Source organism: Lepeophtheirus salmonis, chromosome 13 (assembly GCF_016086655.4).
Source record: "Lepeophtheirus salmonis chromosome 13, UVic_Lsal_1.4, whole genome shotgun sequence".
Taxonomy (NCBI): Eukaryota; Metazoa; Arthropoda; class Copepoda; order Siphonostomatoida; family Caligidae; genus Lepeophtheirus; species Lepeophtheirus salmonis.
In genome coordinates, this window is record NC_052143.2 from 11,497,933 (window position 1) to 11,513,630 (window position 15,698).

Sequence of the window (15,698 nt, forward strand, 5' to 3'; positions counted from 1 at the left end):
CACATAGATGCCACTTATTTTAAATTTACTAAACTTTCAGTTAATCATACCCTTCAAAAGAAAGCTATCCAAATTTCAAGACATTATATTCTTTAGTGTGCAAGTTATTGTGCAAAGAGTGACGATTCCTTTGTAATTTTTAAACAAACGAATCAAAAACATTTCGTGTTTAAATTTTACACTGATTCTTGATGGGAAAAAATACAAACTAAGCAATCCCTTGAAAAGTGTTGTGGGGACTCCACTCCATAAAGGTAATAAAAAAAATGAAGATTTTAAAATTGCATATTTTGAACGAAAAGAAACGTGTTGTATATTTTTACAGTCGGGACTTTTCATCCATGTATTACATAATGCACAATTTCCTCTGTAGAAGTGACTGTGAATTGAACTTACACCCATTAAATTCAAGAGAATAATTTCTTCCAAGGACGTTGCATCCAGTACATGAAGTTTAAATGAAGTTAAAGTTTATAAGACTCTAATTCTGTTCCTCCTATATTATTTTCCAAGTAAAGAATGCATTGTGAAAAAATAAAAGGATAAACTGTCTTGTATGTTTATATATGTAAGAGTTTAATTTATGGGTTTCAGCAATCTAATTAATTATTTATAAATAATAAATTATAATTATGTATGTGCATACTTTTTCAAATGAAAGAATTAAACTTGTTGACGCACACAAGTGTCCTTAACAAAGAAGACAATTGCCACTTACATTCCTATTTGCATACCTTTTGAGGACTTTAAATTGTTGTTTTGTTTATTTATTTTAAAATCTGTTAATGCATATCTACACATTTAATGTAGCCCTATACAGTATATGGATTATGAATTGAGACTGTCACAAAGGGTTTTGATTTAATTATTTAATATTTTAGACCAGGCTCCGTGCACCGTTTTTGAAAAAAGAGATAGAAAAACTTTAATTAAAAAAAATTTGCTACTATGCTTTGTTTGACCAACTATCCTCATTTACCCGGACAAATCCTCTTTTTAAATTTTATCCGTATACGTTTCTATAAACTCATGAAATGTCCGTTTTGTTATGGGTTCAGTCGATTTTCAGGATGTATAAAATAACAATTTTGTGCTAAAGAATACGTTTGGTCTCCCTAATTTAAAATGAAGGTCAGATTTTAGCTAAAAATAATAAAATATGTCAATTTAAAAATAAAATAGATCAAAATCTATTTTTTATTATTTTGTGATTTTTTTCCCAAGACTTGAGATTACGGATTTTTTTAATTTTCATACTGGGCCAAGTCAAAAGGAAATTAATTTCATTGCTGCAAAAGTACAGTTTCTTATATATAAGTTTAGATGTACAAAACACAATTGCCTGAGGATTTTACTCTAATATTACAAAATTTTGTAACTAATATATACAAGAACTAAGATAATAACTTGATATATAGTTGTACTGTAGTACAAATTAAAAAAATATATATTTTTAGAAAAAATTAACCTTCCTCTACAAAAACCGACTCTGATTGAGAGACATGTCTTTTTTTTGGAAATCAACATTTGGATTCCTAGCTAGGAATATCATAATATTAAATTCAAAAAAAGTGGGATGGCCATGACTCCATTGCCCCTACCTTGTTGCACTGCCCTTAAAAAACATTGTTATTATATAATCTTTCATATATTTAAAATCAAATAAAAAGTAAGTAGGGAAAAATCCACTCATTATATTTCTTTTTTTTAAACGTCAATGTAATCAATAATCATAAATATTGCTTTAATCGAAAAACAAATCAAATTAATATTCCAATGTACGTCATAAGCCAATAATAATACTACATGAGTATAAAATAATTAAAATATTAGTATCTACTTATGACGTACATACATAAATTAAAATTGGATGTGACTGGTAAATCGCATAAATAGTTGTAAGACAACCCTTGGTTACAATAGCTTACATGTATAAGAATTCAAATATACTTTTTCCCTGTTGTTGAGTAGTGTAAGTAGTACAAGGGTGGTATCATATCCTATCCAGCATCCGTTGACAATTATTTCTTTGTAACTCTACACACTTTTCCTAGTGAAATTACAGACGAGACGGATTATAGAGATGGGAACATTGTTAGGAGATTGACAAGGACATCACTACAACCCTCGTGCAGTTTCCAACAATTATAGTTTAATATATAATGTTTCTAAGACACCCGGGGATTGCATTGATTATAAAGGATCAAAATATATTATTAGTATACTAGGGTGACCAAATTCTGATTTCCTAAAAAAAAAAAGGGGGGGGGAGGAGTGAAGTGGTTAATATGTTGAGATTAATTAATTTAAAAATGAAATATTATTGTTTTTATGAAGTGGATTTTTGTCTTTTATTTTGTTTATAATTTCTTTTCTATTTAATTTTATTTTTAACACGTGCACTGTTTTGCTAAAAAAACAGATACTTTGTGAATTTATGAAAAAATAAATATATGGAATGGTCTAGTTAGGTTGTAAAAAAAAGAACATGTCCGAGGGGAAAGGGATTGGCCTGTCACCTAATACCTTTTATAATATAATTTGTGTTCATAATATTGTCGTGATCAAGACTACCTTATCTGGAACATATACATTGACAGATCAAGACCCTAGAGAAGAAAATGATATTTTTCCTTCAGAAAGGCACTTTTTTTTATGGCATTTAAGAGTCGAAACCCGGACAAGACCTAGTTTCAGGAGTCAAAACTTAGAAAGAATTCGATAAGTTGATCACTAGTATATATATATAGTCAAGGACAATTGTAAATTCACTTAACAGTTCTATTTTTTTCAATATTCATATCTAAATAAGTACACCACTAATTAGTTAAGTCCATTTATAATTTCAAAGATTAACCTTTAACATGAAAAGTACAGCATTAAGTGATGATATTTTTAATGAGAATCTCTCAATTTATTTAAGCTATTATACTTTTCTTCAATATAATTGACTAAATCGTCCAATTCTACTTAAGAAGTTTGATGTAAACGAGGCATTTCTTTATAGACTTACATGTATGTACCATACGAAAGAAAATATAAAACATATTTAAACTAACACGTCAAACAAAAGTTTAAGAAAAACTTTTATTTTATATTTTCTCTCTTTTTCTATCTCATATCTTTAGATATATGCATGTACCGTACGCACATACATATGTACACAACACATTATATAAGAACTTTCTTAATAATTTTTAAACAGATTTTTGTAAAAAATATTTTATATGATGTCTTAAATCATATTCTTCTTGAACTCTTCCCTTCTCTGCTATTCATATGTGTGTGTGTGTTTAAATAAATAAATGAAACTTTAGAGAGTAACTTCTTTTTATCATAAGGATAAAATATGCTAATAGGTAATCTTTTGTCTTATTTTTTTCCAAGACATATCAAAAAGATTAATCAAAAACTTTTAAGGAAAAGGGGAAATGGTGTCAGAATGTTAAGTCTCTCTCTATCATCCAATATAAATAAGATGACAACAAAAGGTACCATTGTTTTCAAAATTTATGACCTTAATTTTGGTATCTTTGGATGGTTAAATATCCTTGAAACATCTCAAAGACTTTGATACTCATGGGTAGTGTTGTGTCAGTCCTTATCTATTTGGTCCAGTCTAGTCTTAGAACCGGTCCTATCAGTCTTTGGGACCGTTCCTTTTGACTGTTGGTCATTCGGACTGTTTGTACTAGGACTGATCAAAAAAGGAAGAAATACATTTGAGTGGAACCAACAAGGACCTAGTGTTATGTATTTCATACTTCCTTTCTTGTTCTTATTTTCTAGTATGTTCTTTAGTGTATTAAAGTACTGTTTTTTACGTAGTATAAATAGTCTCGTATTGTGTAAATAAAATAGATTATGGTTTTGTATTATAAAGAATACATATGATCTTATAATAAGTGTAGTCTTATTCCTCCACGCCATTTCTTCTTCTCATTTGTCTCTCGGTCATCCTGGATCTCTCCACCTTATAAATAAGTTTGTGTCTCTCCCTCGTCAAGACGCAACACCTAGCTTTAAAGTTTTAAGGACTAATATGTGGGACTAAAGTTGACCGAATATAGACGGAACTCGACGTAACTATAGTCTTCAATCATTAATATGGACAAACACAACCGTATACATAAGTCTATGTGTATATTTACATAATAAATGTTTACTTTTGTATTCGATAGGTCTTTAGTTTGTCATGTTGTTTCTTTATTGTATGACGCAACCTAACTTCCAAAAAGAGAAGAAAAAAGATTCAAAATCATATGATCCTTAGCCAAATTTGTCAATTATACCAACTGTTTCTTATCTCTTAAATATTATATATATTTTATATTCTAAGGATCAAGTCATATTCAAGGATTGAGGCTTTTCGACGCTAGAATACGAGTTGTAAGCGTTTGTAATTCAAAATTAGAAATGGTAGCTAAATTTCCTTTTTTTTCTATGATAAGATGACAAATGCATATTTTTTGTGACGATAAATCCTCAAAAAATTGTATTACTGTCCTTTTGAAATCTGAGCATACGTAAAATATAACTTATTACTTCATTGATGAATTACAAAGATTAAATTATGTAATAGCCATAAATTATGAAATAAGATGAAGGAATCAACAGCTAACACCAATTTACATTGTACGACTTTATATTACTGAGGTCTGTAATGTAAATTATTGTTCTTATTAGCAAAAGAAAAGATTCATACGAAATGGATAAAAACATTTTATATAAGAAATGAGGATTTGACAGGGTTTTTTGTTTGTTTTTAAAATATATATGTAATTTTATTCACATAATGTGTATCTACCTTTAGCTATATGTTTATTAGCATAAAAAGTTAAAACATTCGTCTGAGGAATTTGTGTCAAAGATTTTAATGAAATAACACGTGTCATATTTATTCACACTGTCATACATGTATCTGGAATATAGAATCCCATTCCAAAGTGTTTTTATAAAGATATGTCTAGACATATTTACATACATGTATGATAAGTACATGTGAGCTATGTTCTACATAATACATATTTACTTATCTGAAGGAAACAAGGTGTACCTTAATCTATAAAGCTACATAATATATTAATGTCATCGCAACATATTTTCTTTAATAAGACTGTTAATTTCTACAAAGAAAATGAATTATTCACTCTGAAGTAAGGAAGCAATAATCCTTTTTCAAAAGTTAACATTGTGAAGAAAAATGAAATTAAAATCTGTCAGAAAGTTATTTGTCAAATATCCGCGTGAGGGATTATATAAAATGTTGTAATATTATGTGACAAAAATCTACTTTGAAAATAAGAAAACTCTTTTGAATTCAATTACCTTTGAGCAAAAAATAATATACCTATATTGACTAATTGTTGTACCTGTACATAGATATACGTTAGGAAAATGCAAAGAGAGGAGTATATAGCTTCTTTTTTTCTATCGGGGTTACTTTTTATCTGGTTATTTATGTTTGAACAATTTTTTATCAAAATGCGAGACAAATTGGTTGAAATTTAGAGGTTTGCTTCCAGTCTTAAAAAAATGGTTTAATTTAATAAAGCTTTTTGGTGAATAGCAGGAACTGGTTTCAATACTACCTAATTTTATGGGCCCAATATATGTTTTAGCTTGAAGTTCCCCTTTCGGCATATCATAGCCACTAAAAAGGATGATTGTCTTAAAATTTTTAGTAATTCAATGATATGAGAGTACAGATTTGTTTATTTTGCTATATTTAAATATATTAATTTGTGGATTTATGATAATCTTTCATTAACTTCACTTTTTTTAATTGGGCTTTTATAAAAATTATGGATATATATGAAAAATAATAATAGTTTAGATCAAAAGGGATTGCGATAAAATTAATCATTAATTAAGGTTATATTTAAAAATTAACCCTTTAGATCAAACACTTCAATATTACACTTATTTTTACAGATTATGTATAAAATATAATAAAATCAAGTACTACAACATATAGGTACATAAATTGCGGAAATAATATTTATCTGTAATGTCATTGGTTTTTAAATAAATACCATTACTACAATTTATTTATTTTTCTCGATGATTCTTCAATTTTGAAGAAATATTAATATCGTTTTTAGAGCTTTAATTGCGTTTTTCCCTTTCAGGAGAGTTATTAGATGTAGAACAAACTATTTTCCCCGCAGATTGGGATATTGTTCAAATAGATAAAAAATTCTGTGTATTTACACAGGGTTTAAGTTATCGTATCAGTATTATGCTCATATAATCTTATCTTCAATATATCATTTGTATACATCATTATATCATGCTTCTTCAGATTTTTCTTGTCATACTATACCATTTTTCTACACTTTCTTCAAGAAAACTGCGAAAAAACCCTAGAATTAAAAAAAAAATCTATATATGTGAGCATACAAAATATTCTAACTGCTTCTGACCAATAACTTAGAAACAATGGTAGTCCATTTATTAAAGTTGATTAAAACTCTTCTAGTTTCATTCGTCACCTCGGTGGGGCATCGTATTCAAAGAAAGTAAAAAATATGTGCTCCTTAAAAAATGTTCCATTTATTTGTTCCAGGGCATTTGCTTCTTTTTTCCATTCGTTTTTTAGTGTTTGCAAATGACAAAAAGAAAAAAAAACGGAAGAGGAGATCAACGTATGAAGGATTTCGATGAATCGAAGTTCCGTTACGGTCAGAATCTCACGGAATATGCTTGGAGGAATCGAATTCAAAGAAGTAAAACATTATTTGAACTTTGTAGGCGGAGAGGAAATATCGTCATTTCGGATGAGAAGAAATGGGACCTGGATCAAAAATTTAACCGTCAAAGCGACCGAATCTTGGTCTCATCATCAAAAGGTGTATCCTTACACCAAAAAGCAATTACAAACCCGTGTTAATAGTAGATAACTTTTGGTTTGGCAGGGATTTCAAGTAAAGTAGATAAGCTTCCTTTGGTTTTTATTTTGGAGGGCCTCCGCATGAAGACGGGTGACTACATTTCGTATTTTTTGGAGCCATTGGTCCTTCTGTGGTTTAAAACCAATTCATCTAAAACGATAAAGGTCACTTTTCGACAAGATGGATCTCCAATACATACCAGCGTTCAATATCAAGAGTGGCTTAAATCAAATATTTCGTTCTAGGACAAATCAATGTGGCCCTTTCGAGTCCAGATCTTAACTCCCTCTACTACTTTGTGTAGGGTTATCTCGAGTGGAAGGTAAAAGCTCAACAATATTTAAATTTTTACTATCTCCGCGATTTAATTCAGATGGGATGAGATAAACTTCCCATATCTATGGTGCGTGCAGCATGTGAATCAATTCAATCACGTCTAGGGAAGGCATTCGACAAAGGAGGTAGTTATATTGAATAGTAAATAAAATATGGAATAAAATTTAATAAATGTTCTAAAATATTTAGTTCAAGTGGTTTTCTCTACGAACAATCTATCACTCAATATATCAAGTTAAAATGGTTTAAAGCTTATGGCCACCCCTGTATGTACCTCGAGTATGTAGATATAATGGAAACAGAAGCTGAACATGGTATTCCAGACAATCTGAAGAATGTTTAAGAAGGGAGAAGCTCAGCTGTCAAGACGTTTCGTAAGATCAACTGCAAGCAGCATGAGAGAACGGACATAAACACAAATCCTACTCCGTATATTAAAGGACATATAACTTGGAATTACTCTGAGATAGATCCTCAATTGCACTCCAAGTCTGATAAGGACTTACATTTATAACTCCTTAGGACACCCTCATTGTTATTTTTCCTCTTCATGAACACATGCACTATTTATTACTTAGATATGTTGTCTTGAAGAATGAATTAATAATGACAATAGCTTTGGAAAATAAAAAATATGATTAGATTTTCAACGAGAAAAAGCCACTCCCGCTTTCTAAAACAAGTTTATACACCTCCAACTATTTTATAATAGTGTGATTATAAATATACAGAAAACAATTATTTGGTTATACATTTAAATAACCCTGGAAAACATTTTCAAATAAAACTTTGGCTTCACAGTAGCAATATTTATTAGTAGATTTCTAAAGACAAGTTGCATTATTTTTTTTATACCATAATGAACCAAATTAGAGGGTATTCCAAAATATAAAAGATGATTGAAATTTTAAAATTCTGATATATTTAGCTAGAGAAAGGCTGAAATTGCACTTTTCTTTTCATTTTTTGATCTAAAAATGTAAATACTTAGTATATCTTTCAGGATAGTTAATGCTCAAATAACTTCTTTTTTTTAATACATCAATACGCTTTATATATCTTTCTTTTTTGTTTCGAACACCTCCTTCAACTTTGCTTTCTACTTTATAATATGTACAAATAATTAATTTTACAGGTAAAGTTAGAAAACAGAAATAGAAAATACAAAGTTACTATTCTCAACACTTTCTTAATATTATTTTTTTTATTTCGTTATCAAGAATTATAAAATATCATATACCCGAGTAGAAGTCATTCTTACAAGTAAATATTAGTGCTATAATGGCATAAATAGATATAAAAGATTTTGTTCAAAAGAAGAAAGTTAAAAAGTAAAGAGAGGGGAAAAAAAGTTTATTTTACCTATAATAATAATTATAATAATGAAGAAAAAGTTACATATTAACTTATAAGAAAGAATAGAAGGTCATTTTTATTTATTTTCGTAGCATCTTTCGAAGAAATAATTGATGTACTTATCCATTCCTCCCCCTCTTTCCTAATAAAAGTATGTAATACATTCGATGATACCTGTGGGTCAGGGATTACAAATACTTTATACTATCATAATATTTACCTAATCAAATAATTCGATTAATTCAATATACAATGATTGGCAGTCTATATGGTCATTTATTTAGTTTTATAAATAGGCTTTCAAAAATTATCTCTAATAATCGTCATTATCTCTATAATGATTGCCTGTGGTTATTATTTATACATATAAATTCATCCCAAAATGTCTACAGACCACATGCATCAGAATTAGCTTCTTTTTTCCACAAATTTATTAAATCCAGAAATATAAATAGGCGTTTAAAGAAAGCACTTAAATACTACATTATCTTTATAAAACACAAACTTAAATTAAAGTACGATCTCAATTCAATATCAATAACTTACTCAAGTTATACTCAATTATACTTAAAGTTTGTATATTCACAATTAATTATAGCATATAGATTCCAAAAATACCTGTAAAATTAAATTGGCAAATATAGGTATAAACACTCAAAAAGTAGCTTTCCTTAAGTCCATTTAAAAATTATCATGGCTAATTTTAAGCCAGTCTTAGATTCGTTTAAAATATATTTATCTTTCCTTTGTTAAAGGGTGAAGCTAAAATTATGTATTCATTTGTTGGTTTGTTAACAGTGCACGTTTGGGCTCATTTTCCCCTGATGTACATCATATCACTGAATCATAGCACAAGTTAAAACCGGTGTTGGTTAATATATGTCCCGTCAGTATGTTAAAATAAACAAAACGTGGTCACCCTAACAGTTTTAAGATGCTTGGGGGGAGATACGCTTAGCTGTTTTGACGTTTTGTTAGATCAACAGCAATTTACCGTGAGATGAAGGAAATAAAAACAAATTCCACTCCGTATATGGCAAGGGCATAGGCTGGAATTACTTTGATGTTGATCCTCAATTCTACTCCGATTTTAACAAAGATTTACTCTGACGTTACCCTTCGTTTTTCATGAGTACATAAACTAGTTATTACTTTATACATACCTTTATCTTTTGTCTTCAAGAATGAAATAATCATTATAACAGCTTTGGAGAAAAAAAAATTATGTTAAGATTACCAAAAAGGATTTTTTTTTTCAATTCCGTTTTCATTATTATTTAATTCATCTAATTATTTCGGAGCCATGTTTTATATATTGTTAGTTAAAACTGTATCGCTATTGAATCTTCAATATGTGTTCACCTTTCAAAGAACGAATTACGTAAATTAAGCATATACTATGGAATAGTTACATACCAAATTTCCTGGAAATAATTTTTTCCCATCTTTATTATGATTCGTAATTACTATGATGATCTAAATGGAAGTTACATGACATAAGTTAATAATAGAAAATATGATGGTAGATTAGTTGTATATTCTACATTTTTGATTAATATCAAATAAAATAACTTTTTATTTAGATTCTAGGGCAACTATAACTATTTCATGGTTATTATTTTAAATTTATATACATATATGACTCACCTTAACTTTACTTTCAGACCCTAATAATAACATTGAATATAACTCATTAAATATTTTTAAGATACTCAAATCTTGACTTTATAATTACATTTGAAAAAAAAGTAAAACAAAATATAAATTTGACAGAGACAATTTAAATATAATTAGTTGAAATAGATACTAAACAAAAAAAAAAATTAAAAAGCAAGCAAATGAGAAAATCTTTGTATAATAAATTATAAGAAATTTGAAAATCTTATTTCAAAATCAATGATGAAAGGTGAAAAAAAATAATTTTTACTCCTTTACTTAAATACATACATTTATGTATCTTACCAAATTTGATAATAATAGAGTTGTCATTTTTGAATATAAAGGAGGTGGGGGGGTCCAATAAACTTATCTCATAAATATTCATATAAAAATTTAACATATTTTTATATTTATTACTATCAATAGTATTAAAACAGAAAGCAAAAATAGATATTTCTGTGTGCTAAACTTCAGGATGAAGAAGAAAAAATAAGTTATTGACTAGAAATAGATGTTGAAGTAATAATATCTACCAGATCACAGATATTCATCATAATGTTTCATTGAAAGGTACTAAGGTTTTTTTTTTCTTCAATATTTTTGAGTCTCTCCCCCCGTATACCTTATAACATATTTTTTATACTTTTATCTAAAGCATATGTTTTTCCGGAGAACAAGAGCTTTATTCAAAGCCTGTAACTCGAGATCTGACTTACAATATAATATAGATCATTCATAATTTGCTTGTTAGCAACTACATATACAATACGTATTCTATAGGAACTCAGCCTAGAGTTAGTTTATGTATTAAGTTTCAAATCTGATTGATTCAATTCGCACCACCTCGTACTGGTATTATAAATATCTAAGTATTTGTGTAATATTTAAAATAAATTATAAAGAGAGAAGAAAACAGAATTAAGAGTCTTTAAAGCCTGACTTGAAAAGATAAGGCTCATTCCATTTGAAACTCATTTTAAACAAATTTAATTTTTCTTCATCTATTTGGAAGCTAGTAGAAATATTGGATTTTTTAAAATCATTTTATGTTGAATGTACAAATCCAGAGCTGATACAATCTATTTAAAGAGTTTATTTTATTATATGTGTTGTATATTTATATTAAATGAATAACTTTTAATGATGGAGAAGCTTAAGTGCCTATAATAATCATCTACTTAATATTATCATCCTCTTCTACAAAAAAGGATATTGCTTAAAAGGAGGAGAGAAAAGAAATAATGCTACTTAATTTGATTAAGCAATTAGTCCTTGAGCATAATAATGGAACAAAGATATTATCTCCTTGGATTATATTCTGACTGACTTGAAGTTTTGCTCTTCATATCAACAATTAGCTATTAATGTATTATGGTAATTATTTCTAAATTCAATCTCCACTTTTCTTTAACATTAATGAAACAGCCAGATTTTCCAGAAAATATATTATTTAATTTATATGCACAGATACCAAATATCATATGTACTTGTCTATGATAATGTGGTAAATACTGAAATAAGATTACTACATATTTAGAATGATTTTTCGTCATGAAACAACTCATAAAAGCTTAAACCTACTCTTAAATAATTTTTCAATGAACCTTGTTATCCTCTTTCCTTTTTTCTAAGTTTATTTTTAACGTATTTGATACACTTAAAATGAATTATAATCGAAGGATTTCTTGCAATAAATCAATATCCCCCAAAAGTCCAAAGTTGTGTTGCAATCCATCCGCATTTTCAATCAACAAATGGTCTAATTTATAATAAATGGATCATTTATTGATGGAGCTTGCTCTAATGATCCGTGGAAATGAAGTAAAAAAAAGCGCCAAAATGAAAAGTAGAGAAATAAAAATCCAATATAATATTGAAAGCTCAATATTGATTGTGTTTTTCATCAATCAATTTCCAATACATACTGGCTAAATTGACAATTTTCTAGTTCGTTAATATATTATAGGATATAGGTAGGTATAATATATATTTTGCAGTTCAATCACATAAAAAACGTATGTTTCACACAATATTGTATTAAATCTCCCTATTAAATGCAGGAACGTATAAGTATAGACATATCTAGGTATAACATATCATCATTTATAGAATGTAATCCGTCGTATAATATGTATTTTTCCATAAACAAAGTTGCTATTCTGACTTTGGAGTAAATTATATACATATTACATCAATTGTACATGTGTTTACGCACACGAGGAGTAAATTAAGTAGTGATGGGACTATAAATCGGAATTGGTATCGGGAAAATAATATATGATTTGCAATCCCGATTCTTGTTTATTACTGGTATTTAACTATTTATTACTTTTCTAAGTTATGAAAAAAAAAAAAAAAATAGTCACTCCAAAGTAAGGAATTTTTTTTCTTACTAGAAAGTTTAATTTATTTTTCAATTATTTTTTCCAAAAAATTAATTGTCTGTGAATAACAATGCATATTTGAAATTTTTCTCCAGAAATTTAATATTTGATTTTTTAAAAATGCTATATCAAAAGTTAAATTTTGAAATAAAAAAATAAATTGAAAACTGAGGAATTTGGAAAAATTTTCTCCGAAAAATTTAATTTTTTCAAAATAGCAACGGGTTTTTGAAAGTTTTTTTGAATAGTTTTGGATTTTGAAAAAACTTTGTTTAAAAAATGTAATTTTTTAAATTTTGTTCGAAAGAAATTCCAAAAACCAAGTGCAAAATGGTATTGTGTAACTACCATTTTAAATAATGAAGAATCGGCACCGGTAATTTTTACTAAAATTACATCGTTTTTTTAAATGGTCCCATCACTAAAACCAAGGTTGTAACAAAGTTAAAGAATGTGCTTTTGTACAAAGAGAGTGCTACTTATTATAAGAAAAAGGTGATAAAAGGGATTTTTTAATACCTACTCAGATCAAGGACAAATAAGGTTTTGTTCTGTTTATTTTTTACTTTTTACACTCATCCTTCAATCACTTTCATACTAGGTAGTTTAACATATAATGTGTCATTGATGTTTGTAATGTAAGTCTCTCAAGAAGTAAATAAAGAAGTAACATGATTCTGTGTGTATATTTTTTTTGTACCTACCTACCTAATACATACCTACAAAGTTTCTTCGCAAAAGACTAATTATTTTTTACCTTCAAGTAGGTACTAAATTAGAAGATCATCAATTAAAGCAAAAAGGATGATACATGGAGATACAAATTCACCTCCAGTAAGACAAACAACACCTTTTGTTTGTCAGACCTATAAACATACAATGGGCAGGGTGGACCAACAAATATTGTTATTTAAGATGTGTGACAAAGGAGGTTGTAGAAGTAAAAGTTTCATTATAGGGCAATATATTTGAGGGGTTGAGGGATTAGGTGGCAAAAATTTGAGGGTTACATCATTTTTTATACCAATTTGTTTTAAGAGGCGTTGGAGCTACAAACACCAGTTACAACATCAGTTTACTATACTTAGTACCATTTTATTTGAATCAGTACCCCCCTATACATATTATTATTATTACTAATCAATATGTGGAAATCATTGGAATGATTGTAATCACAACACCAATGATATGTTTTTAAAATATATAAAACTATAAAGTTCAAACAAGACATCTATTCAATTTTGAGAAGAAACAAAAACAAGTTGAACGCAACAATACTTTTTTATATCACTCAAAATTTAAAAAAAAAACCAGTGTTAATGAATCAAAACCCTAAAGTTTAAACAAATAATATAAACTGAGTGCTTTCGGATTTGGATTGTTTTGGAGTGGACTTAATCCTGCTATTTTAACCTATATTATGTGACGTCATGGTGTACTAAGTACCAGTATAAGTTGTCAATCGGTCCACATTGAATCAATATCACGGTACCACTGCGTATAGTTCTGATATAACAAACATCCCTAGTAGGAATAAATAATTCAATTAAACAACAACCAAAACTTACTAAACAATTTTTACTTATTAAACAATTTGTACCTATAAACCATTATTGTGTTTGAAATCATATTTGACCAAAAATTTGTTTATATATTTTGTTGTCTACATCCATAGGATCAAAATACATTTGTTAACTGATTTTTAAATATTTTATTATATTCTTACGTATATTGCATCAATTGCAAAACTAAAAACTAGTTTGGTATAGCGATTCTAAAATCAAGAAAAAACATATCTTAGTCTGTTTGCTACTGTTTAAAGCAATATCAGTTTCTAACAGATAGTAGTTTACCACAAATTACATTTGAAAGGGAACAATCAAATGTTGCAACTTATGAGAATTAGATAAAAGAATATTTATTAAGTAATAAATAATTACACTTTTAAGGGTATTTAAATGTGAAAAAAATGAAAGTTAAAATTATTTAAAAGAGGAAGGAAGTTATTTAAACCATCGATATCAGATCTTATGTTTTCAAAATACCTGCATAGTTTACTATTCAAAAGAAGATACATAATTTTTGCAAAAATATTGTTCCAATTGTAATTATTTTTCAACAGGAAATTAAGGGTTTGAATACATTGCATTGAATTTGAAAAGAATAAGAGCGCATAAAATATACTAATATAATTTGTAATAGATAGTTCTTTTTAAATATCTACTTGTATTAACAGATAAATCTTAAAATGATTTAAAGCGGCCATTTTGCTAAAACATAGATTTGACTACTAATGAACGTAATATTTAGAAAGAAATATTGCACCAAAACCATGGTAAAAGTATTTCAACAAAATAAACCCATGCGTAAGGCATATAAGTAGCAAATGTTGAAACACAAAAAGTAATTACCAAGGAATCGATGAAATAACGTGATTTAGAAAGTAACTTCGGCAAATTAAATTTATTCATATGTAAAATTAGAAAAAAAAACACACTACACCTTTAACATAAAATAAAAACCAATATTTGAATTAATTTTTTTCCTTACATATATTTATATGCTAAGTGTGTACCTACAGCATATATCTATTTTTTCTTTACAATAACGAAAACTCATCGCCTTGTCAGAAGTTATTCATAGATTAAAAGCTTATACACGCATTTTTGTTTGTTTGAGTATAGACTGTCAATCATCACCATTTATAATCTATGTATGTACTTCATTTATTCGAGCTTTACAACTAATAATAATTAACTGAATACATACTAAAACATAATATGATAATATTAAATAATGTTAGAAGGAATCAGAGGTAGAGGAAAAAATCCTTCTGCTTAAAGTCCAATTCGAATCCATGTTCTCGAATATTTTCATCATGTCCAGTCCAAGTCTTCAGAAAATAAAAGATACTATAGAGAATATAAAGTTCAACAAAAGTAGGACGCGATCTCTACTTCTCTCCTGAGTAAGGACGGACTAGATTACTTTAGAGGAACAGTGTACAAAAATACAAATGTGCAAACAAGTAGATCATGTGTGGAGGTTAAGTGTATATAAATCTTGGGAT

General features: G+C 28.0%; 1 long non-coding RNA gene across 1 annotated transcript; it reads left to right on the top strand.

The window, feature by feature from the left end:
* Positions 1 to 6,314: 6,314 nt before the first annotated feature.
* On the top strand, positions 6,315 to 8,411 carry LOC121128321 (uncharacterized). The gene is made up of 5 exons (XR_011783237.1): positions 6,315 to 6,444; positions 6,569 to 6,851; positions 6,918 to 7,215; positions 7,267 to 7,354; positions 7,419 to 8,411. It is a non-coding gene; the product is annotated as an uncharacterized lncRNA (long non-coding RNA).
* Positions 8,412 to 15,698: the final 7,287 nt, after the last annotated feature.